The sequence below is a fragment of the Pistacia vera genome, unplaced genomic scaffold (assembly GCF_008641045.1).
Source record: "Pistacia vera cultivar Batoury unplaced genomic scaffold, PisVer_v2 Contig406, whole genome shotgun sequence".
Taxonomy (NCBI): Eukaryota; Viridiplantae; Streptophyta; class Magnoliopsida; order Sapindales; family Anacardiaceae; genus Pistacia; species Pistacia vera.
The window spans coordinates 570,214-597,359 of NW_022196231.1; the positions used below are offsets into that span (position 1 = coordinate 570,214).

At 41.5% G+C, this 27,146-nt stretch overlaps 1 pseudogene; it reads right to left on the minus strand.

The window, feature by feature from the left end:
* Positions 1-2,796: 2,796 nt before the first annotated feature.
* On the minus strand, positions 2,797-10,873 carry LOC116142277 (annotated as a pseudogene).
* Between the last annotated feature and the right edge of the window lie 16,273 nt (positions 10,874-27,146).

Genomic DNA, 27,146 nt, shown 5'->3' on the forward strand with positions numbered 1-27,146 from the left:
TGGCCGCATTTTGGTCACTGCGTGAGGGTCTCATGGCGGCTAAATTTTGGAGCCACAAAGCCCTCACGCAGTGGCCAAAATCTTGCCATTGCAAGGGCCAAGAAACAGCCATTTGACCGTTGCTTTTTGACCCATGCAAAGGCCAAATTTGGCCGCCATGAGAGAAATGTTAGAGAAAGGGTACTTGCGAGAGAAATTTGAAATATGAAGGGTTTTTTTTTTTTGAAATTTTTATTTTTATTTCATATTTATTACAGAGTAAATGACCATTTTACCCTTTATCTGTTAAATCAAACTTTTTTTTGTTAATTTAAGGGTGAGAATTTGGAATTTATGAAACCAGGGGTGATAACCTGGGATTTTGTTGGAATTGGCAGCCAAAACTAAGCACTTTTATTGAAGAAAACTATGAACTCACATACTTTATTTATCAAAGTTTAACTCATTTGATACAAGAAAATAACTTCTACTCCTAATCAAGTACGGAAAGAAAAATGAATTTTTCTTGCCTAATCAAACTCAAACAAATCTCCTACTGAATAGGAATTATTCTAAAACAAGAATGCCCTTATTTTTATAATATTTTTAAAACTTGTGTCCTCTTATTGATAATCTAGTAAATATGTGTATCCTCAATGATAATATCCCTATGTATTTTATACGAAATGATGAGAATGCCATTCTCCCGTTAAAGTTAACATTTGAATTTAAAAGATGAGAGTAACATTATGTGTTTTTTCAAACTAAGGGGAGTAATCCAAGGGTTCGTTTGGTTGGAGGTTACCTTCCATTACTCTAGTAATGTCATATTATGTTACTGATATTATCATATTTGATTGTCAAGTAATAAAATATTCTAGTAATCTTCCAATACCAATAGTGATTACTATTGGTTATATGGGGGGTAATCTAAATACCATAATTTTCTTAGGTATTCTAAGATTACTTAATAATCTTAATTTTGTTATGATTTTATCCCTAATTAATAATTTTTTTGGACAGTAATGGCCTCCCATTTTTTTAAAAACAATTTACATGAACCCTGCCATAACACGCCCATCCACCCAAGAGGACTGCCAGCTGCTAGCCACCACTATCGACAATTACTAGAACGGCACACGATTGATCGGATTTGGTTGGTCGTGCTTTGATTTGGCCGTAAACAACTAGATGGACGTGGATCTGGCCGTTTTTGGCAAGATCGATTCTAGCCAGCCCGATCAATGGATGTGGAGGGAAACACGACCCGATCCATGATTTGGCCGTTAACGGCCATGGATCTGGTAAAAAATGGCCAGAATAGTTTTGGTTGTTTCTGGCTAGATCCATGGCCATCTGGCCGTTTTTTTACTATTGATCTAGCCGAAAAAGGCCAAATCAGCACACGATTTGGTCGGTCATGCTCCATTCTAGTGACTTCTGGCGGCGGTCAGTAGCCCTTTTGGGTGGGTGAGGGTGTTTTGGCTAATTTTTAAACTTTTATTATGGTGGGAGTGTTTTAGCCAAATCTCAAATGTTGGGGGTTAAAAATACCCACAAATTTATTTCAATCTGACCAAACACTTTTAATATAACATTTCTAGTAATCTTTAAGATAATTTATCTTCTCTTTAATATAACATTCCCAGTTATGCAACATTTCCCAAACCAAACACATTAAAGGTCAAAATAACATATTAAGTGTATCTCTTCGTAAAGTTTGAATATTTAGCCGAGTTTTCATTATGTAATAAAGCTTCTTAATTAAACGTAAGAAAAATCTGTGATATATTCCATTTAAAGAATTTTTACAAAGTTTTGACATAAGAAATAAGAAGGGAGAATTTTATAACTCCCAACAACCTATCAAACTAAGTATTATAATTGGATAAAATCTAATTTTGAATCAAAATACAACATATGAATAATTATCCTCCGTCATCTAATGGTCCATGCGTATCCAATATCAAACCAATTGTTATGGTATGATTTCTCTTAAATAAAACATTATTCTTACTTGTATATAATGATGAATAAGTTCACACCGTAGGAGCACATATGTTTCTCAATCAAAATCAAAGGTAAAAAAAACTTAAGCCTAAGAATAAATACAAACATATGTTTGTTACGCAGTGCACGAGCGTCTAGCTACAATTATTTATGGGTGATGAAAGAGCCACAAGAAAGTTTCCTATGGCTTAATATGGTAGTTAACTTAATGTGGTCCAGAGACAAATGGAGAAACTTTATTATTTGTTCTTTAAATTGATTAGGTAATAGAAAAGACAAATTTCCCTAACTTAGTTAAATTTAAAACCTCAAAGAGATGGGAAGGAAGCCATGCGATACTCGTATCTTTGTGCTTCACAAAGTGACTGCTGAATAAAATAATTAAAAGTTAAACATTTTATGAAAGTTTATAAAAACATTACCGTTACCACTACTAAATAAAATAACTTTGAGGTCAATATAACATATTAAGCACATCTCTTTATTAAGTCTGAATATTTAGTCGAGTTTTTGTTATGTAATAAAACTTATTAATTAAACATAAGAAACAGTTGTGATGTATTCGATTGAAAGAATTTATACAAAGTTTTGACATAAGAATATGGAAAGGGTCGTAATTACCAACGACGGATCAAACTAAGTACTATAATTGGATGAAGTCTTATCTTAAATAAGAACACAAAATATTAATGAATATCTTCTTTTATCTAAGGGTCCACGCATATATATCCCATTCCTACCAATTGTTATGGTATAATTTATCTTGAACAAAATATTCTTCTTGGTTGTATCTAATGATGAATAAGTTCACACCTTAGGAGGCGGAAGAATCCAGCTGTTTCCATTGAGGAAAGTTGCGCTCAGAAACGATTGTGCTTCTTCATCAGATAGCATCCTGGCAAATTTGGCTCGACCAGAAGAACTTGCCCCAGGTCCCCAACACTTGTACTCTCCATAATAAACGGGTTTGCAAAAATTTTCAAATAAGAAAGACAGTTAATCACTAGGTTGTCAAGAATTTATATCATTGTTAACTCTAAGGGGGCGTTTGGTTAAGGGAATGTTGGATTACTGGAAAGTTAGATTACCTTAAAGATTACTGGGAATCTTTAGGAAAATATGTTTGGTTAATTGGTGGGTATGTTATATTAATATGTTTGATTGGGAGGAATAAATTGGTGGGTATGTTATTTAAATTACTGAATTGTCCTTCAATTAAATATTATTATTCTATTATTTTTTAATATTGATTATTATTTGGATTATTATGACCCCCTGTATTTAAAAACTTATCAAAAACAACCCCATAATAAAAGTTTGAAAAATCAACAAAGAACCCCTAGCAACCACCGTAGGCCGTCGGTAGCCGACAACCTAACGGCACATGGAAGATAGGAAATGGCCTCCGTGCGCTGTATGACCATTTTCAGCCAAAGATCTGGCTGAAAATGGCCAGACGTGACAGATCTGGCCGTCAACGGCCAGATTTGGCAATGGCCATATCGACGCATGGCCACCATTTTCGGCCTTCTGTGCGCCGTTCTGGCGGCGGCGACGGCAGTAGGTGGGTGGAGGTGGTGGCTTGGGTGGGCTGTAATTTGTTTTGAATTTAAGGGTAATTTTGTCAAAAAAGTTAATTAATTGGGGTGAAATAGTAAAAGCTATATTTATGTAAATAAATTTAAAAATAAGGGCATTATTGTCCTAAAATTTTATTAATAAGGGATATAATTATAACAAAAAAAGATAACCCTGGTAATTTTAGAATACCTAAGAAAATAGAGGTAATCAGATTATCTCCGATATTACCAATAATAATCACTATTGGTATTTGAAGATTACCGATATCTTATATTACTTGACAACCAAACATGGTAATCAAGTAATATAAGATGACTTAACCCTAGTAATCCCACATAACCCCCAACCAAACGCCCATAAGGGAAATGATGATCAAGCGAATACTTGTGTTCACTGTCAACCATGTCGTCAGATCATCCTTTGCTGCTGACAATAGTATCCATATATGTGTGAGCGAAAATCACCCTAGGTCTCTGCTTCCAAGCTCTACCAAGTTTAGTTTTACCGGTGCCGATTATGCTACAATGGACAAATATGAATCCACTTTCTTCACTCTCATTTTCTCTGGCGTGTGCTGTGATGATTCCAATGCCATTTGAAACTGATCTTATAGTGGTGTTCTGCATCGACATCCCAGTTTTAAGCTTCCAATTAATCGTGGCAAAAATTATTAACATGATTTCTTGTATATGTTGATGTGCAAGCATTTTACTGCCGTGTGCAAGCATTTTACTGCCGTAGATATGGTTAACTAGCTAGCTAGATCTTAGACTCTCTTTCCTTTATTACTTGAAATGCTCTTTACTTAAAAAATTATATTTTCTTTCTTTTTCATCTTTTAAATTTATGTTTCATACTATAAATTTTAAAATAACTCAAGAGTGTAATAATAATGAGCAGTGTGATACCAAGTAGAGGGATTGGCCATTTCCAAAAATGAAATCAACGGTGCCTTGGATATAACAGTCCCTGAAGATATGTTTGCCTTTATCATCACACAGTGTGTCTTGATAACCTATGAACTTGCAATTGTAGAATGCTGCCTTATGACCAGATATTCTCATGGCGACCGCTTGTGCACCCTCTCTTTTTCCGTCTGGCATTGGAGCCGTATTCTACAAGAAAAGGTCACACAAAGAACAAAATTTAAGATATTCACAATAGAGTGATGAAGGTGCAGTTATTGATGAACTCTCAAATGTAGCAAATGCACTTTAGCTTATATCGCCTGCTCTTTGTAAGTTATGGTTGCAAACATGGCAACGTGTCTCATTAAAAAATTCAAAAGAAAGAAAAAAAGGTTAAAGTCTTAAAATATAATTCATATATTGTCGCTAAGTTTTGAAAATCTGAAATAGAGTACGTATAATGAAAATAAAGGTACGTACCACAAGTTCAATATTAACAGCCACAAAAAAATCACTCTCTGTTAAAAGTGAAGTCAGAAACACTGCATTTTGGCTTGCACCTTTAGTGACCTTTTAATTAAAGAGTGATCCAAGGGCTCTAAATGTGCCACCTGTCCAACTATATAAAAAGTATCTCTACCTCACGAAAACAGATCTGACTCTCTCTCATTTTGCATTTTTCTTCTTTGTAAGGGTTTTGTTCTCGCGTAAAACTTTCTCCTTGATTGCTGTATTTTGAGTTGTGATCAAGTGATCGCATATTGGGGGTTTTAGTTTACTTTCTGTGAAGAAGTGCCAGGTTGAGTATTTCTTTGTGATAGTTTGCAGTTGTGTATCAAGAGAGTGTTATGAGATCTGTTGAGAGGAGTTGAATGTTGTTTGTATAAACTGAACAAAGGTTAATTCTAGTGCAGGGAGCCCCTCAATTGTGGAGCTCAATGTGGATGTAGGCTATTCTTTAAAGGATAGTTGAACAAAAGTAAAATTCTTATGTTGTGGTTTATTTTTGTGATTGATTGTGTGTTTAGATTGTTGTTGATGAGTAGATTGATTTAGGTTGGGATTATAACAGTGGTATCAAAGCCAATTAGTTGATTTTGTTGAATCTTGGAAGTCTAGGGTTTCACGATCTTGAAAGAATTATTCCGTCCGTGCTTGGCAATTGTTAAAGATTTCTTGATCCATTGTTTCCTAACAACCTAAGGCGTTTTCGACCTCTAGGAATAAGCAAACAAATAGGTTCTTGAATTCTTAGGCTTTGTCAAATTTGGGGCTTTCTTGATCTATTACAGTTTTTGGTACCCTAGATTAGTTATGCTTCCTAGTCGGGTAGTCAATTGTTAGAATATCAAACAATCTTGGATAGAACACTAGGGTTTCTTGAAATCTTTCGAAACCAGTACCAAACAAATTTTCTCCATGTCCACTACATGCATGGAGATTACCCAATATGATGGAAAAATAGACTTCAACAGTTGGAAGAAGAAAATGAAGGCATTACTCTCACATAATAAGGTTGCTATTGCATTGGAGAAGGATGAAATGAAGTGGTCGGAAGAGAAGCTGAAGAAGAAGGCAGAGATTGACGAGGAAGCACACAACCTTATTGTGATGAACCTGTCAGACAACGTCCTCAGAAAGGTAGACGGTATGGACACACCATTGATGTTGTGGGGTAAACTCAAATCTCTCTATGCTTTACAATCTGCTCCAAACTTAGCTTTCTTAAAGGGTGCTTTATTTGCATATAAAATGGAGAGTTCTAAGTAAATAGAGGATAACCTGGATGATTTTTAAAAAATGACTATAATATTGAAAGGGACTGACCAAGAACTAGGAGATACTAGTCTGGCCATGATTTTGCTTAATTCTTTGGCTGAGGATTATCAGGTAGTTAAAAATACCCTGCAATATAGTGGAACTGTTCCTAGTCTTGATTTAATCATTGCTGGGTTAAAAGCTAGGGAGTTAGAACTAAAAGTCCAGAAACGTAATGGGAGTAATCTGTTTGTGAAGGGTAGATCAGATTTAGGTCAGTCAGGAAGTAGTGCTCAAAAAGTGACTAATGCTAAGAATAGAAAGAAATGGAAGGGTTTTAATAAGAACAAGTCTAAAACTAAGAAGTGTTTTCACTATAACAAACCAAGATACCTAAAGAAGAACTGTTATGATTGGATTAGAAAACAGAAGCAATTTAATACTGAAAGTAATCTAGCTTCTAATAGTGGTAGCATAAATGAAACTGAAGTTCTCATTGTATCCAAAACTGATCAGGTTCATGAGTGGGTTCTAGACTCAGGATGTTCATTCCATATGAGCCCTAATAAAGAGTGGTTCCAAAATTTTGAAACTGATGATCATGAAACAGTATATATGGGGAATAATAATTCATGTAGAGTTCAGGGGGTGGGCAGTATAACTCTAAAATTGAATGATGGTAGGTTGGTAATGCTAACTAGGGTTATATACATCCCTGAACTCAAACGAAACCTAATCTCTCTAGGTACACTAGATGAATCTGGCTGCTGCTATAAGGCTAAAAATGGTTGATTGAATGTTTATTGAAATAACAGTATAGCCCTAAAGGGTATAAAAAGGAATGGCTTGTATATACTAAGTGGACAGCACTGCATTGAGAACCCTAATATTGCACTTGTTTCTACAAAACCTAATGTAACTGAAAAGTGGCATCTAAGGATAGGCCACATGAGCCAAAAGGGAATGAACATCCTTTGACAACAGGGGCTGTTTGGTAAAGATAACATAACCAGCCTTGACTTTTGTGAAAACTGTGTTTTTGGTAAACAACATAGGGTGAACTTCACCAAAGGGACTCACCTAGCTACCAATTGCTTAGAATATCTACACGGTGATTTGTGGGGACTTGAAAAGGTCAAATCACATGGGGGAAATAGCTATTTTCTTTCAATTGTAGATGATTACAGTAGAAAGGTCTGGGTTTATCTTCTTAAAACCAAGGATGAGGCCCTAGTTAAGTTTAAGAGCTGGAAAGTGTTAGTAGAAAACCAAACAGATAGGAAGGTCAAAGCCCTTAGGACTGACAATGGCCTGGAATTCTGTAACACTGAGTTTGATAAATTCTACACTAATCAGGGTATTTTGAGGCATAGAACTGTAAGAAAAACCCCTCAACAAAATGGAGTCGCTGAGAGGATGAATAGAACTTTACTAGAGAAGGTGAGGTGCCTTTTGTTCACTTCCGGGTTACCAAAAACATTTTGGGGAGAAGCTTTAGCCACAGTAGCTTACCTAGTAAATAGAAGCCCTTCTAGTGCCATAGAATTCATGTGTCCTAAGGAGAAATGGTCAGGAAGGAAGCCAAACTTAGATCACTTAAGAACATTTGGGTGTGCAGCATATGCACACACAGTTGAAGGGAAGTTAGAACCTAGATCAATTAGGTGTGTCTTCCTAGGATACCAAAAGGGGACAAAGGGCTATAGGTTGTTGGATAGAGAATCCCCAGGGGTAAAAGTAATTGTGAGCAGGGATTTGGTGTTCAATGAAATGGTATTCCCTTGTAGATCCACTAATATTGATGCAGGTATAATGAGTAATATAAATCAGCATCCCACTCAACCAGGGACTACACATATTGAGGTGGAGTCATCAAGACATTACCCTAAGCTGTTCCACCATGATGAGGAACCTGATCAAGACACTGCCCAACCTGCCCAACCTGTTCAACTTGATCAAGCAACTGAAGAAGAAGAAGAAGGGGAGGCTGAAGAACCCCAACCAAAAGACCTGTCCCAATATCAGTTGGCAAGGGACAGGACCAAAAGAGAGGTAAGGCCACCTGCTAGGTACTCTTATGCAGATTTAATTTACACTTCTCTTCTTGCAGGTACAGAAGTATAGAGCATAGAACTAGAGACTTATGAAGAGGCAATAAGGTCCAAAGAGAAAGAAAAGTGGCTGGCAGCAATGAATGAGGAAATGGAATCCTTAAAGGTGAATGACACGTGGTCTTTGGTCCCCAAACCCAAAGATCACAAATTAGTAGAGTGCAAATGGCTCTTCAAGGTGAAAGAAGGTATGACTCCGTCTGAACCCTTAAGATATAAGGCCTGTTTAGTTGCTAAGGGCTATACACAAAGGGAAAGGGTAGATTTTAATGAGATTTTTTCACCCGTGGTTAAGTTTAAAACCATAAGGATAATGTTATCCATAGTAGCTTACCAAGACCTAGAATTAGAACAGCTAGATGTGAAAACTGCATTCTTACATGGTGAGTTAGAAGAAAAAATATTCATGAGATAGCCCACTGGTTTCATAGATAAACAACTGCCTAATCATGTTTGTATGTTGCATAAGTCTTTGTATGGCCTCAAACAATCACCTAGGCAATGGTACAAGAGGTTTGACTCCTTTGTGTTAAGTATTGGGTTCTCTAGGAGCAAATACGATAGTTGTTTTTATTTTGTCTCTATTGATAAAATGCCTATATACTTGCTGCTATATGTAGATGATATGCTTTTAATAAGTAAATCTGCATGAAAGATAATTGAGTTGAAATCAAAACTAAATTCAGAATTTGCCATGAAAGATTTAGGGTGTGCTAGGAAGATCCTAGGGATGGTTATTGAAAGGAATAGGAAAAACCATGAATTAAGGATCTAGCAGTGTTCTTACTTACAAAAACTAGTCTTGAAATTTGGAATGTCAAATTCTAAACCTGTGAACCTGCCACTAGCAAGCCACTTCACCCTAAGCAAGTTACAATGTCCCAAATCTGACTCTGAGCTAATTAAAATGGAAAATGTGCCTTACTCTAACACAATAGGGTCTATAATGTATGCTATGATAAACACAAGACCAGATCTTTCTTTTGTTATTTCATTACTCAGTTGTTTTATGGTTAACCCTGGAATGGAACATTGGAATGCAATGAAATGGTTGCTTAGATATATTAATGGCTTTTTGCATGTGGGATTGAATTATTGTAAAAGAAACTCTACACTTGATCTGGTTGGCTTTGTAGATTCTGATTTTGCAGGGGATAAGGACACAAGAAAGTCTACAACTTCCTACTGTTTTACCTTAGGAGGTAATTGTGTCAATTGGAAGTCACAACTGCAACCATTGGTAGCCTTGTCAACCATGGAGGCAGAATATGTGGCTATGACGGATGTGTTCAAGGAAGCTTTATGGCTGCAAGGAATTTTGAAGGAGGTAAGTCTACTAGACAGTATGGCAGTCATTTATTTAGATAGTCAGAGTGCCATACACTTAAGCAAAAATCCAGTCTACCATGAGAGAACCAAACATGTTGATGTTAGGTTACATTTCGTCAGAGACTTAATTGCAAAGGGCATGACAGAACTGAGGAAGATTTCAACTGAAGACAACCTTGCAGACATGGGAACAAAAGTGGTTACTATAGCCAAATTCAAGCACTGCTTGAATTTGCTACACATTGGGTGACAGGGTTGGAAGAGCTAAGAAGCAATTGTGGGAAGGTTCTCTGCACTGGAATAGGATGATGTGTTACTACTGAAGACTAACTTCAAGGTGGAGATTCTTAAAGGTGAAGTCAGAAACGCTGCGTTTTGGCTTGCACCTTTAGTGACCTTTTAATTAAAGAGTGATCCAAGGGCTCTGAATGTGCCACCTGTCCAACTATATAAAAAGTATCTCTCCCTCACGAAACAGATCTAACTCTCTCTCATTTTGCGTTTTTCTTCTCTGTAAGGGTTTTATTCTTGCATAAAACTTTCTCCTTGATTGCTGTATTCTGAGTTGTGATCAAGTGATCACATATTGGGGGTTTTAGTTTACTCTCTGTGAAGAAGTGTCAGGTGAGTATTTCTTTGTGATAGTTTGCAATTGTGTATCAAGAGAGTATTGTGAGATCTGTTGAGAGGAGTTGAATGTTTTTATAAACTGAACAAAGGTTAATTCTAGTGCAGGAAGCCCCTCAATTGTGGAGCTCAACGTGGATGTAGGCTATTCTTTAAAGGATAGTTGAACCACGGTAAAATTCTTGTGTTGTGGTTTATTTCTGTGATTGATTGTGTGTTTAGATTGTTGTTGGTGAGTAGATTGATCTAGGCTGGGATTATAACACTCTCCATAGCCACTGTAGAACTGTACACCATGCCATACTGAGCTGCTGTCCTATCGAAACAAATCTTTGGCATGCCATTTGGGTCCCCATAAAATGTTATAAATTGTTTTGACCTGTCAATAGTGATCTTCTCCCAATACGAGCCTCCACCGATTTTAATAACCATTCTATTTGCATTCGACATTGGAATGTTGTTTATTGCATCACTCACCGTTCGAAAATTTCAGCTACCATCTTTCCTAACAGTTATAACCTTAATACCAGCCTCTGCCGCGGCCAAAGCTCCGTCCAAGTTGGATTCCATCTTATTTAACTTATAGCCTGTCTGGTTTAACTTACCTTTCCCTTCCTTGAATTTTTCGATGTTGTAGTGAAGACATTTATTCAATTTTGATTCATTCGAGAGGATGAGCCTTAATTCGCATATCGCAATTGGAAAGAGCTGAGAAAAGAATAAAAATTTTGTTAACAAGGTCACAAGAATGGCAGACTGTTTCATTTCTTGAACCATTAGTGAGCGTCTTCTTATCGATACCAAGGATGAAGTGTTATTGGGTGTTTGCAAATGTGAAGCACTATTGTATGCGATGTTGTTTTGCGCTTTCCTTTTTCCAATAATATCTTAGACGAAGTGTTAGTGAGTATTTATAACCTAAAATACTAAAGCATGTGAAGTTATTTGTGTTTTTGTTTTCGTTGGTTATCACATGAATGCCCCTTGCAAGTTAAATTGCATAAGTACCTTTCTTCTCTCTTAGCTCATACAAGGAGTTTAAAATAGTTAAAAAGGAAATGTATTTCTAACAATAACGTGTGGGAAATATAAATTAAAACTTTTTTTTTTTAAAACAAAAGAAATTTAAATATAGAATTTTTAACTATTGAAGATTAATTTTTACGAGGCAAAAAACACTTCTGAATTGTCATGGCGCTAATACTAGTGTTAAGGGTTATAATTAAAGGTAGGGATATTTGACGAATTTTGAGGTTTTTTGTTACAAGAAGATTGCGGAATCTAACAAGATGGTATTGATGTCTAGAGCTTAGGTTTGTTAGGTTATATTTTAAAGGTGTGTAAGTCATGTTGTGAGTAGGATTGGAAAAGGATGGCAAGTATTTAATCAATTTCATTGATGTGGTAGGATTGTAAATGGATGGTTTGTAATTAAGTTGGTTAGCTAATATATGTTTATAATAGATTGTAAAAGATGTTACGTTTGCACACACGACTTTGATAACCATATTCTTTATGACAGGACATTTGTAATTTATTCTTAGTTTTATGATTTTATTATCTTTGATTTAAACTTGCATTAAAAAGAATTATATCTTAAGAAATTATTTATTATTCAAAAATAAATTTAGTTAAATAATGTTATTTTAGTTCACAAAAAGTTAAATGTAAAATATTACAGGGATATTACCATCTTTGAATATTTTCTCTTCTCTCTATCTTTAAATTAATTGTAATCGGTAGTTATTAAATGTAATAATTACTTATCATACATGTATTCTTTTATGATACCACATATTAATAGCATCGTGATATTATAGACTTTCTCTTATAATAAACTATATTTGTAGCCATTATGGATGTTTTTGCATTCGTAAAAGCTTTTATGTCTTTTCTTTTAAATGTATCGAATTAAATTTATATAAAATAAACTACAATCCTTTATAATTGTCTTCTAATTACTTCTCTATTAAACTCGTTTCTTTCTCACATTAATTACAGTCAAAGCGGCCAAACCAATTGTTAGGGCCAAAAATCGCCCTTGGCCCAAATAGGAAAACGAGCCTGATTATGTGGAAAAGACTAGGCCCAATCCCGGTGCGGGCCCATTTGATACAAGATACAACCGGCCCAAACCATCTGAGCACAAGCCTCCTAATCCCAGTTCACTTCCTGGATCCACGAACGAATCCAAAGCCCATGGCCCCCACAGATCACTTTCCTATTCCCGATCAATCTCCTATTCGAGATCACCTTCCTGTTCAGATCGTTTTCCTACTCGAAGTTACTTTCCTGATTGGGATCACCTTCCTATCCGGACACTGGTAAGACAGCTCACCACCGCCCTAACTCTTGTAGGGTTGTATCAGAATCGCACTAGGACTCCTACTTCTACCAGGATTGGGAGACCAGACAGCCACTATATAAACAGAGGCCACCCCTCTCACAAGACACATTACATTACACCTTCACACCTGAAGCTCTGATTTGAGAGCTTCACATCACTGCGATAGTCATAGTCCCCAACTAGACTTCTGGTAACCTCTCTACTCCCTAGCCTTCACTATACTAGCCTCTTTCAGCCTTGCTAACTTGAGCATCGGAGTGCCTACTGCACACACCACCCTAGTGTTTTCCGATTGCTTCACGCTTGTTTCTCTACGTGTGCAGGTGCAACGGATCGCTAGTGGCCTCAACCTCACGGGATCAGACCCCCCTTCAGTACAGGTATATTTTTACATCTACAGTTTGACGCCTACCGTGGGGCCTCTAGCAATCATTCGGCTTAACGAACCTTACAACGTAGAGGAACTTTTCATGGTTGACAACTCGGACAACGCTAACTCCAGCCTCGAGGCCAAACTATAGGCTCTGACCGCCCTCATGCAACAGAACTCGGACAAGGTAGCCACACTGGAAGCCGAGAATAATGCAATCCGGACCAAAAACACATCCATCAGAGCAGAAAACCAGTCACTTAAAGAGAAGTGAGTCAATTCTATGATCTGGAGTTTCTGCCTGGCCAGGTACCTCCTAATCGGTTCCGCGCCCCTATTCCATCCATGCAACCTCTCCACACACCAGAGCACCGACCCTCGGTCTCTGGTAAAAGGCCGCGTCCATTAAACTCATCGGTGGTCGATGATTCTTTCATGACTCACGAAGGAAAAGATATGCCAGAAGAACCCCATTCAGCCAACCCATCTCAGTCTCGAGATCAAGGCACTCCAGTGATAGAGAGCCCGCACCCACAAGACTAGTCCCTTCTTACCATCCAGCCTCACCTCCTATCTACCATTTTCACAGAAACGCCATTCGGCTCGACTCACCCTCACAGGTTAGGCAGCCAACCCAACCAAACTATAGCATTCGAGCCCACCCATCCTGACGGATCGACCGACTATCAAACAACCCCCCTGACCATTCGTGTAGGGCGAAACACCAGATCGATTACTATGGGAGTCATCCAACCAGAAGGAGTAAACAGAGATCCAGGCTACCAGGGTGTGCACGAAGCAATGAACCACCAAATCACACCGCGCGAGATGGTCCAACGGAATATGCCGAAGACGAATGCAAAGGCTGACTCGGTCAAGCAGGATGACCTAATGGTGTCCCCCTCTCCTATGGAACAGGTACTAGCCAAGAGGCTGGCCGATGTGGAGGTAGTGATGAGATGCATCCCAGGAATGCCTGTTCCAACCAAGAAGAGCAGGCCCCACTGCTACGCGGATTCACCCTTTGTGGATGAGATCGCCGTAGCCGATATGCCCCAGAAGTTTACCATCCCTAACATGAAACTGTACAATGACACCACTGACCCAGACCATCACATAGCCTCATACAAGTAGTGGATGTTCACTATCTCAATACCCCGACCGCTGAGAGAAGCCTGCATGTGCAAAAGTTTTGGTTCAAGCTTATCAGGCCTGGCACTCCAATGCTACACGAATCTCCAGAACGGATCCATCGACTCCTTCACCCAGCTCATCGACACCTTTGTCGAACAGTTTGCCAGTAGCAAGAAACTCGAGAAGCTGTCGACCGACCTATACAGAGTATACCAGAGAAGGGGAGAGCCACTGAGAGAGTATGTCAGCAGGTTCAACAAAGAGAAGATCTCCATCCCTGCATGTAACCCCGAGATAGCTGTGGATGCCTTCAGAAAGGGTCTCCTCCCAGACGGAGAACTATACAAAGAACTTACAAAGCTAGGTTGCACCTTAATGGAAGACGCTCTGGCACAGGCAGTGATCCAAATAAGATGGGATGAAGATAAGATAAACCAAGCAATTCACTCCAGATACGACTCGAAGAGGAATAACAAGAAGCCAGAGCATAGACCAGTGGAGCACCGCTACCAACCCCAACACGTAATACGAGTAGATTCATAAAACCTTATGATTGCCAACCAACAAGAACTGAGACCGAGAGCTAACAGTTCAGATCGAACCGGTATAAAATACCAGAGTACAACCTCAATGTCGAACCGACCCAAGTCGTCGCGATTATGAAAGGAATGGGTTCCACCGTTAAGTGGCCGGGTAAGCTCAATCCCGAAGCAAGGAGAGACACGATGAAGTGGTGCGAGTTTCATGGCGACCATGGACACAACACCACAGACTACATCGCCTTGTGGCTAAAGGTCACAGCACTTTTGAAGAGGGGACATCTCTGAGATCTGCTAACAGATAAGGGGAAGAACAACATCAGCCAGAGAAGCTGAAAAGAACCATCACCACCTCCGCGGGAACCCACACCAAAAGGGCTTTGTTCGCTCATCTCCGGAGGATCGGAGATTAGTGGGGTAAGTTACTCATCAGCCAAGCGATATGCCAGAGCCAATCACCACCACGAAGGCCAGTCCATCCATCCGGTCTCACGGTCACACACTCATCAGGTAATTCAATTTAAAGATGATGAGCCGATCACCTTGGCTGCTCCTCATCAGGATGCTGTAGTCATTTTCCTGCAAATTGCCAACATCCTAGTAAAGAGAGTATTCATAGATTGAGGATCTTCAGCAAACATCCTATTCCTCGAAGCAGTGAAGGCTATGGGATTGGAAGAAGCAAACATCAATAGGAGCCCGACACTGCTGGTTGGGTTTAGCTCTAAGCAAAAGTACACTATCGGGGAGATCATCCTCCTTATCTACGCCGGCAGAGTAAACAAATAGACCGTCTTTCTGGTGATCGACTGCCCCTCTCCCTACAACGTCATCTTAGGCCGACCCTGGATCCATGACATGCGAGCAGTCCCATCTACCTTCCACAAGACGGTCAGGTTTCCAACCAGATGGGGCATACGAGAGATCAAGGGTGACCCTAAAGCTTCTAAAGATTGCTACAAGAATGCCTTTAAGGGCAAGGGTAACTCTTCATAGCAATAACAGTCCCATCTAACCCCTCCGACCGAGCCGGATCAACCATCTATGGAAGAGTTAGATGAAGTACAGATACATCCAGACGACCCTGAGAGGAAGACACACATAGGGTCTCGCCTCAAGCCCAAGACAAGAGAGAAGTTGGTAGAATTCCTCAAATAGAACCAGGACTGTTTCGCCTGGTCTCATGCCAACATGACTGGAATCAGTCTAGACGCAATGATTCACCAACTCAAGGTAGATCTAGATCACCCACCAGTGAAACAGAAGAGAAGGAAATTCCAACCAGAGCGTAACCGAATTGTCAATGAAAAGGTCGAGAGGCTACTGAGCAATGGTATGATCAGAGAGGTCCACTACCCCAAATGGCTGGCAAATGTCATGGTCGTAAAGAAAAAGAATGGGAAGTGGAGAGTCTGTATCGATTTCACGGACTTAAACAAAGCCTACCCCAAGGACTCCTTCTCGCTCCCACATATCAACATGATGGTTGATGCGACCACAGATCACGAGCTACTTAGTTTCATGGATACTTTCTCAGGGTACAACCAGATCTTGATGTACCCAGACGACCAAGAAAAGACAACCTTCATCATGGAGAGGGGAACCTATCGCTATAAGGTGATGCCATTCGGTCTTAAGAACGCCGAGGCCACCTACCAGCGGCTGGTCAACAAGATGTTCTCCGAGCACCTCGGAGACACTATGAAGGTATACATCGATGGCATGCTTGTCAAGTCCCTGATGGTCGAACAACACCTTGACCACCTCAGCCAGGCATTCGCCATCATCAGGAAGTACAACATGAAGCTTAATCCAGCCAAGTGCTCATTCGGTGTCTCGTCAGGTAAGTTCTTGGGCTATATGGTGACTTAGCGAGGGACAAAAGCTAATCTCGACCAAATCAGAGCAATCCTCAGCATACTGTCTCCGAATTGCATCAAAGACGTCCATCGCTTGGTAGGACGAGTGGCTGCCTTGAGCCGCTTCATCTCCAGATCAGCCGACAAGTGCCATCTCTTCTTCCATGCTCTCAAAAAGTCCAAGAAGTTCGAATGGACCACCTTCTGTGAAGAAGCCTTGCAATAGCTGAAAAGGTACCTGACCTCCCCTCTGCTCTTTTCCAAACCTATGGATGGGGAAAAGCTCTACTCTTACCTAGCGGTCTCAAAGACAACCATCTCAGCAGTACTAGTTCGAGAAGAAGAAACGAAGCAGTTACCGGTCTATTATGTAAGCAAGTCACTCCTCGATGCAGAAACACGGTACAGTCAGCTGGAGAAACTGGCCCTTGCCCTCATCCATGCATCCAGGAAGCTCAGGCCGTACTTTCAGTGCCACTCAATAGTTGTACTCACCTCCTTCCCACTCAAGAAGATGCTGCACAAACCAGGGCTATCAGGCCAACTCCTGCAATAAACAGTAGAGCTCAGTGAGTTCGACATATCCTATCAGCCTTGCACACTGTCAAGTCCCAAGCGTTAGCTGACTTTATTGCCGATTTCACCCCGAGTACCACCACCCAAGCAGAAAGTGAGTTGTTAACGGCGGATCACCCTCCAAATGGACTCTTTTAGTGGATGGCTTGAGTAACGTGAATAGAAGCGGACTTGGATTAGTACTGATTGCACCAGAAAGAGACATCATCCAACGAGCAATACGATGTGGTTTCAAGTGCATGAACAACGAAGCCGAATATAAGGCTCTCATAGCTAGACTTTCCTTAGCCAAAGAAATTGGAGCAAAAGAGACTAGAGGTGAAGTCTGATTCCCAACTCGTGGTCAATTAATTGCAAGGCACGTATCAAGCACGCGACTCAAAGATGACATCCTATTTAAGCATGGTCAAAGAGCTACAGGCCCAATTCGAGGAGTTCTCCATCATCCAAGTCCCTAGAGCGGAGAACTCTCACGCTGATGCCCTCGCCAACCTCGGCTCAACCCTCAAATGTTCTTCCCAATCATCCATCCCTCTATTATTCATGCAGTGGCCAACCAACTGGAAGGAACAACAACCAAACAAGCCACCCGAGGAAGCCATGGGTGTTAAACTAGCCGACTACTGGATGACTCCGATAGTGAGATACTTGGAACACGACTAACTCCCAGCTGACAAGAACGAGGTACACCGACTGAAAGCAAGAGTCGCCATATTCACCATACATGAGGGCCAACTCCTTAGAAATTCATTCTCGGGCCCCTATCTCAAGTGCACAAGCCTAGAAGAGTTCTAGAGTGTTCTCACCGAGATCCATAAAGGCGAATGTGGAAACCATGCTAGGGGACACAGCCTTGCACACCGGGTGATCACTGTTGGATACCACTGGCCAACCATACGCAACGATTCGGCCGCTTATGTGAAGAAGTATGACAGTTGTCAGAGGTTTGCTCACGTTTCACACCTCTCTCCAGAGCGACTCCACTCCATCCTCACACCTTGGCCCTTCATGAAGTGGGGAATGGACATTATGGGAAAGCTACCAACTGCACCCAGGCAACGAGTGTTCATGTTAGCTGTGACAGACTACTTTACCAAGTGGATCGAAGTCGAAGCCTTCGCACAAGTCAGAATCGAGAGGTAAAAGCTTTCATTTGGAAAAATGTCATTTGCAAATTCGAGATACCAAAGGAGATCGTCATCGACAATGGATCCCAGTTCATCAGTTCAGGCTTCAGGGATTTCTGTGACATGGGGGGAATAAAATTGAGCTTCTCAACCCCCCGTAACCCCTAGTCTAACGGCCAAGCCGAGTCATCGAACAAGACCATCATTCAGACATTAAAGAAGCGGTTACAGAAAGCTAAGGGTGCATGGGCAGATGAGCTACTCGGAGTCCTTTGGTCATACCGAACCACAACTCGCTTGTCAACCGGCGAGACCCCCTTATCCCTCACATACGGTTCTAAAGCAGTCATCCCAGCCAAAGTATCAGTCCCGTCCACCAGGCTCCAATGGACGGATGAGGAATCAAACAACCAGAACCTTTGCTAGAACCTAGACACTGTCAATGAGCTACGCGAATGGGCGAGCATCCGAAACGCAATCTATCAGCAACAAGCCGCCCGATACTACAACCGCAATGTTAGGATCTAGACTTTCAAAGTAGGCGATTGGGTCCTCCGCAAGGTCTTCCAAAACACCAAGGAGATCAACTCTAGCAAACTCGGCCCCACTTGGGAAGGCCCCTACAAGATAACCAAAGAAGTAGGGAAGAGCGCTTACAAACTCTAGACCCCCGAGGGCAAAGATATCAGTAACAGCTGGAATGTCGTTCACCTCAAATGCTACTACTTCTAGGTGAACTTATCTTTTTTTTGTTTTTATTTTTTTTAATTTAAAAGGATGAGTGGGCCTATCCATCTCCTCATAGACAGTCGGCCTCATGGCCAAACATTTAATGAAGTATTATTCAGAAATTTTTCGTCTTTAAATCGACTCCGGTCGATCAATTGTTTGTAACACCTTTAGATCGGCCCTGCCCGATCCACAAAATCGCACCATCGAATCGACCTTGCTCGATTCACGATAACACCTTTAGATCAGCCTTGCCTGATCCACCAATTTGCACCTTCGAATCGACCCGGCTCGGTTCACGATAACACCTTTGAATCGACCCCGCTCGGTTCACGGAATCACCTTCAATTGGCCCTGCCCGATCTATGAATTTACGCCATCAAATCGGCTTAGCCCGATCTATGACTCACGCCTTCAAGTCAGCCCTGTTCGATCCAAGAATTCACACCTTCGGATTGACTTCATTCAATCCAGGAGACTATGTACTCGGTCGGCCAGACCGAGGGAATGGTTCTTACACCTTTAATAAGCAAAGCACCAACCTAGCCCAACATAAGGCCTACATGCCTTAGCCACTAGGCCACACTAAAGTAACAATCACAACATAGTGCATCTACAAGTAAAGAGGGAATGAACAACTCACTCATCCATGAAGAAAGCATCAAAAGTTAAAACTGTTAGTAAACAGTCCAGTATACACAGCGAAAACAAAAAATTAATATAACAGGATCGTTTACATGAGCCAAGATCAAGGGTATAATTTTAAAATTTTATCATAATAAGAATTTGCAGAAATATTCAACATGAGTTAAGAGAAACAAACGCACGTTTGGAGGCTCCACCACGATTGTCTTTGAACATTTTGCTACCGATCCAAGTGTAGGATCAAACCCACGTAGTCCACACGAAGACAATCTCAAAAGAACCAAAGAGGTATTTGCTAGATCCTTTTTGGCTTCAAGATTAAGAAGAAAAGAAATCAAATTGAATTGATTTAGGCCAAAGAAAGATTTTTGCCGTGGGAGTGTAAAATGGGGGCTGTGTGTTTTTGTTTTTCAAAGAAAAATCTGCTTAATTTAATTAACACACTTTTCTTTTTATAGTAAAAACAATTTGCCCTAATCCCATACGGAATAGGCTTGGGCTTCAACCCAAACGCCCCATGTTGCCAAACACTCACAATTTGATTTATTTTATTTTCCATCATTATCTCAATTAAAATCAATTAATATATATTTAAATATATATTAACATTTAACAATAATGATAATATATTTAAATATGTGCGAACACACATTTAAACGTAATTTCACTTATTTAATTTTTCTAACAAATTAAATAAAGGCTACGACCTCAGCAAATTTAATTGCACTGTGAAATTACCAAAATACCCTTTCGCCTTAAAAGACGAAAACGCCCTTCTTTCTTCTTGCATCTTAAATTGTCTTCTATGTGTGTGACCCTTAGGCTCCTCATCATATCGGCAGTGTATAGTATTGCGATTAACACCAATTAATCGTCTCACTAATACACAGACCAAGATTGGCCCCTAGCAAGGCATCATGGCCACCCGATAGATTCGGATTCAGCAAAGTAGCTACCTGTCAACGATATGGTTACCGTGCAATTCGATCCTTTCATCATACGTTATCTCGACGAGACGAAGGCATAGAAATAGTGTCAACCTTCGGTTACTCTCGATATTATTTATTCAGTTTCTGGACCAATGACCCGTATTATAAACTGGATAGAGCAACAACTCAATCCCACTGTGGCCACAGTTTTAGTGTCATTGCCATATACTGAATTGCGCCGTGAGATAACTTTCTCCCGTACCCGGGAGTGATGAATCCTCTGTCAATCCACCATAGTCTTGATACACTCCTTGATGCAGCCAATCACCACCGTATTGACAGCTCTGAAAAGAACTGCGTTAGGCTAGTGTCAAACTACACCAATCGGTGCACAAGGTGCTCCGGTGATCTCAAGTCTAAGGATCACATGCACCACCATTCGTTAGAGGATTTGTTCCATAGACACTGGGGTTACCATCCATATGGAATCCTCTGGTGGGTCAGTCCAGTGAACTTGCTGCAGTGTAATCGCCTACAGCAAGCACCCATGTATTGCACCAGGTTGTCACCAAACAACCTTGACAAGTGAGATCAGTCACTGCCTTTCGACAGGGTTGTTCAACACTATGATAGCCTTACCGTATTATCTGTGCCCTTACTTTAGAATAATACTAGGGCTACGGACGTTTCTAGAATGGCCACCATATGTGCTCATAGGGTTCTCACTATCAAGATTTGAAACACTTGATACCTTCGTCACGGTTCTACCATTCTAAGGACATATGTCAATACATATTGCAATAATAATGATTTACGCGATATAGAATAAAATGCCTTTTATTGATTCATGAACATTATTACAAAGAGTCAATTCTACAATAATTGATTGGCTCTAGGGCATCTACTTTAACACAAACAACCAAGTATAATACATACAACCTCACACAGCTCGGTTCAGAGTACAAAAAAGGCCTCAAATGGCTCAGTTCAGACTACAAAAAGGCACACACGCCAAGGAAGAGGGCATCGTAGGCCCCAAAATACATAAACAAAAGGAAAACTAAGCTAAGTATCCTCAGTTCGAGTCGCCTCCTCCATCTCTGACTTGGTCGTCATGTTTGCACTACCAGCACCCATCCCAGCAGCTTAGTCGCTCACATCCTCAATACCTGACGGAGCCCGTCGACTAGCAAGGTCAGGCAACTGCTCCTCGTCCTGCCCCCCTCGGATGACAATCTCCCTCTTCCAGCAACTCCCGCATGAGCTGGATGTCTTCGTCTAGATCCTAGTGAGAGGTCCTCCCTTGAACTCAAGCATGAGTTCACCCTAGGCTTTGATGATAGCATCATCATCAATAAAAATACACCGCTCTCTGAGAGACTGGATCTCTGCGGTCTTCTCGGCCAAGTCACGCCTTAACCTCTCTAGCTCACGCTCGCTGTCCCTTAGAAGCTGCTGATTATCCTGCTCGGCCTTAAGTGCTACTACCTCTCTCTGGCGCAAGTTGGTGTTCACCTTGGATACATCTTGTATCCGCTTCTCCTACGCCACCACAGACTTCCTCAGATGAAGACTACTAGTGAACACCTGCACAACAAAATAGTATTATCAGAACGAAATTCAGGAACAAAAATAATGACAACTACTGCCATACCTGAAAGGGGCGGGCTACCCCCTAATCAACTGCAGCAACTGAACCCATCTGGTTCAAACGTGCCTCGTCCGCCTAGAACAAAAAAGAGTTAGTCAGCTTGCTCATGGAAGTCACATTAGAGTAGGTCGACGTGGTAGCTGGAATTTTGAATGTAATCGTCCCGACCTCCTTATCCATGACAGTGGTCTGGGATGACCCAGCTTTGGCCGCAAGCTGCTGGCTCGACGGTGTCGTTAACACGTCCTTTACTCTCCCGTCCTCCTTGGCCAAGGATTCCCTCATCCTCTTCTCCCGATGCCGGGCGATGGACTCGCTTACACTCGGGATGGTTAATTTCTTCATCAGTGTCTCTGCAAGCACAAACTCTCCAACGGTTAGTGGGTTCAGCCCAGACTCACCAAAAATGATATGATTGCAGTATCGACTTAGAAGCATGTCCCAGGTCTACTTCAGCAAGGGGAAATGAGTATCTTGTTGGATCGCCTCTACTCTGGCCCAAAGAATGCTGGTCCTGAGATTGGACTCTGCCAGTACCACTTGCCAATCCCTCTGCTCCTTCGAAATGGCTAGAACCCTCTGGTTTACCACATCCAAGCCGTCTCCGCTCTGCCTAGCCCGATTGTATTCAAGCTCTGCAAGCAAAAAACATAATCAATATTTATTAATCAAAGTACAAAAAAGGCAACAAAGTTTTCACCAGTAGCCCACCAGCCGCTCAGGATCTCGCCCTGTCCCCTCTCTCCAAAAAGAGCCTGACCCTTCATGAAGAAGTACTAGTCCTTCCAGTTTTTGTCGCTAGACTGCAGGTCGGTCATCAAGTGAGACCGGTCATGCCTCAAGTTCAGTAGATACCGACCCTTCTCCTTGTCATTCTCCTTTAGGAAGTACGAGTACAACAGCTCGTGTAGCCCGAACCTCACCTAGTTCCGAACACATAGATCCTCCAGAGCCATCAACAATCTCTAACCATTCGGCATGAGCTGAGACAGGGCAATCATGAAGTGGTTCAACACCTCCCAAACGAGGCGAGGGACAGGTAGCCTCAATTCATCGTGAAACCACTTCTCGTAAACACTAACCCAGCCCTAGGCCGCCCAGTCGACTCGCTTGTACGACCTCGGCACTCGAATCTTGACCAAATTTAAAATGTGATACAGAGTCCGAATGCGCCACACATCATTGTCCTTCAGCACGGGCAGATAATCCCTGGTCAAAATCCTGCTGCCCTGTTGGCTCAGCTCTTCCTCAAAGCTACTACTAGACGAGGATGGACTACCGACCCCTTCGGAGTCTTCCCCATTTCTCCCATGCCTTCTTGAGCCACTCGGGCCAGCCGCACTCATCCCTGGGGCAGCTACACTAACTCTGGTTGGTACACCCATCGGAATGCCCCCCTCGGGCATCATCACTATGGTAGGGGCATGCTCATACTCATCCCAAGTGCCTGCCACAATCCCGTTCGAGCTAGTTGATTCAGAATTTGACATGTTGACCAGATCGCCTAACCTAACCAACTGACTCGATCTCAAATTCCAAGCTCTCGAAAAACTAAGTGGCAAGTGACCACTCGCCCTGAGCTATCGACCGAATAAGGAGACTATACCTAGCTATCGCTCACCCTTCAACACCAGCCGACCTACCCACCAACAACTTCTCAAATCCTAAGCCCCAGTCGACCCTCGCTACCGACCTGGCCCTAGATTCACCAGAGACCTTCTTCGCTCGCCCCAAATAACCGACCTACCCTCAAGCTCGACCTTACGAGACTACTCACCCTTGGCCATCGACTTACCAACTCAAAACACCTGCATGGCTGCACCACCTGCTCGGACTGGATAACCGATCACCTTTTCAGTTCACTCAGCACGCTCCCTTACAACTCGGCCGGATGGACCAGACGACCTACCCGTCTTATTAAATCCTTAGGTTATCTCTCTCTTTGGTTAGTCAGACCAACCGAGCCCCTGATTGACTGAACCAATCATACGATATCCTCCCCACTCAGTTGGACGAGACGGACGACCAAGCAAGGCTACTTAGATCACAATTGTTAGCCCGTCGCTTGATTCGGTTAGGCAGACCGACCGAGCCAAAGTGTTATATAACCTGATGTCCCCCCTGTGCCATCCAAAAATTTGAAAAATACCAAAATTGTTGGCAACACGCCGGAAATCCACTGGAAAATCCAAATCTATGCCTATTCTAAGAATCCTAATTCCAAAACACTTCGAAATCCAATCAAAACCCACTCAAGAGTTCAAAAACTTCATCCTATCTTCCAAAGATTCAGCAAACAACCAAAACAAAGTAGAAAATCAACCCAAAGAGAAGAATGTTTACCTTGAAAGACTGCAGAAAGAGAAACCACTGTCGCTCAAGAAACTTGAATGAAAAAGGAAAGATTTTTTTTTTTTTTTTTTTTTTTTTAGGAAAATAGAAGGAAAACACAAATGGAAGACGAACAGTCTATTCCTCAATTTTTGTAAGAAAAAATTGGACACGTGGTGGTTTGCAATTGGTCAACGGTCAGATAGTCTTCTTGCTCTCGAAACGACGGGTCGATCGCTACTGTACACGTGGCAACCGTACATGTGGCAGTGATCCAGGGCCCCTAGGAAACCATAGCCCAGTACGAAAGCTATAGCTCGTTCGTCCTGTCCTCCCGACCGGCTTAGCTCATGACTTCGGAGTGGACCCGACATGCTCCTGGTCTTCATAAGCCCAGGAGGTCTTCCTGACTGGCCGATCAAGTTGGAATGGCCCAGCTCGCGGTCACTCTACAGACGATCAAACTAGAATGCCTCGGCCATTCAGTCTTCCATAGCGGACGAATGGAAAACCAAAGGACGAAGCTCTTGCATCTCACTCACTCGCCTACCCAAGCACCCCGATCGAACGAGCCTTTAGCCCGATACCATCTCTACATCACTCAATTCCGCATACCGAGTGAACACTCATGCCGTGGGATGCCGACTCACTTCTCTAGTCGGCAGGACATACCAAACGAACACATGAGTCCCAGAAATCATTCTCAATCCTTTCGGTCCTCCACACCGATCGAGCACACCCTCTAGTGATGATGGCCTACTCCAGACCGGTAATAGATACCGAACGATGCAAGACTAAGAACCAATTACGTCAAACTGTTCAGCTTCACCGACGATCGGTCATCCAAGAAGGGAGACCGAGTGCGCTTCAACACTTTCTACTCTCAAACTTAAAAATTTTTAACTCAGAGAGTAGGGGGCAAACTGTTAGGGCAAAAAATCGCCCTTGACCCAAATAGGAAAACAGGCCTGATTGTGTGGAAGAGACCGGGCCCAATCCTGGTACGGGCCCATTTGATACAAGATACAGCCAGCCCAAACCATCCGAGCACAAGTCTCCTAATCCCAGTTCACTTCCTAGATCCACAAACAAATCCAAAGCCCACGGCTCCCACAGATCACTTTCCTATTCCCGATCAATCTCCTATTTGAGATCACCTTCTTGTTCAGATCATTTTCCTACTCGAAGTTACTTTCCTGATTGGGATCACCTTCCTATCCGAACACTGGTAAGACAATTCACCACTGCCCTAACTCCTCTAGGGTTGTATCAGAATCGCACTGGGACTCCTACTTCTACCAGGATTGGGAGACCAGACAATCACTATATAAACAGAGGCCAGCCCTCTCACAAGACACATTACATTACACCTTCACACCCGAAGCTCTGACTTAAGAGCTTCACATGACTGCAATAGTCACAATCCCCGACTAGACTTCTGATAACCTCTCTACTCCCTAGCCCTCACTATACTAGCCTTTTTCAGCCTTGCTGACTTGAGCGTCGGAGTGCTTATGGCAAACACTAACACCACCCTGGTATTTTCCGTTTGCTTCACGCTTGTTTCTCTACGTGTGCAGGTGCAACGGATCGCTAGTGGCATCAACCTCACGGGATCAGAGCCCTCTTCCGTATAGGTAGATTTTTACGTCTACACCAATCAACCGAAACTGCCTGTGGATTGTGTTGCAACCTCATCATCAACATGGAATAATTGTTGGGAGATGAATCCTCCAGCTTTTGCCTATTGTAAATCTTCATCTTTGGGTAACACCCATCAATAATACAATCCTGTATTCATATAAAATCTCTGAATTCCAACAAATTAATCAACAAAGTTTATGGAATTTTAATTTTCAATTTCTAAGGGACTATTACGTATACAATTGTACTCAAATAATTATACAGTGAGAACTAGTCTATATGTTAAAAAAGGTTCATTTTTTATAATTAAAATAGATTTTGTTGATGCGTAATATTGACACCAACGACTCGCATGTGCAAAGTACTAAAGCGTTCTTAGAAATTACACGTGAATGATTATAATTAGATACAAAGACTAAATAATAAATGAGAGATATGATTTTTAAAGTGATTTGGATGCTTAAAGTGAATCTTACGTCTACTATTTGTTTTATATATGAGAGGTTACAAGAGGTCACGTATAGCGAATAGCAAACATAGGTACAATAACTAAATATTCAGAGAGAATATCAAGTCAGTCTCCTTCCTGTATGTTATCTTTGTTCTGAAAATAAAGATTACAATCAGACTGAGGGTTCAGTATCAAAATTCTGAAAATTCAGAGAGAATATCAAGTCAGTCTCCTTCCTGTATTTATAGTAGAGGAACTCATGGTAATGATTACAAATTTTTCAAGTGGGTAGGTGCCGTGCAAGTCCTTCCTTGCCTCCCATTGTCTGATAACTTAAGAAATATCCTCAAATTATCTAAGGCTTGGATAGGTGTGCGGTCCTCAATCACTTATAGACAAAACCTGAATCTGCTAAGTTGGTGACAACCGTATTCTTTCTGTCATGGAGCAACGTGGCAGCTCCTGGACAGCGCAAAACCTTCCTGAACTCTTATTGGTGCTTACTGACATA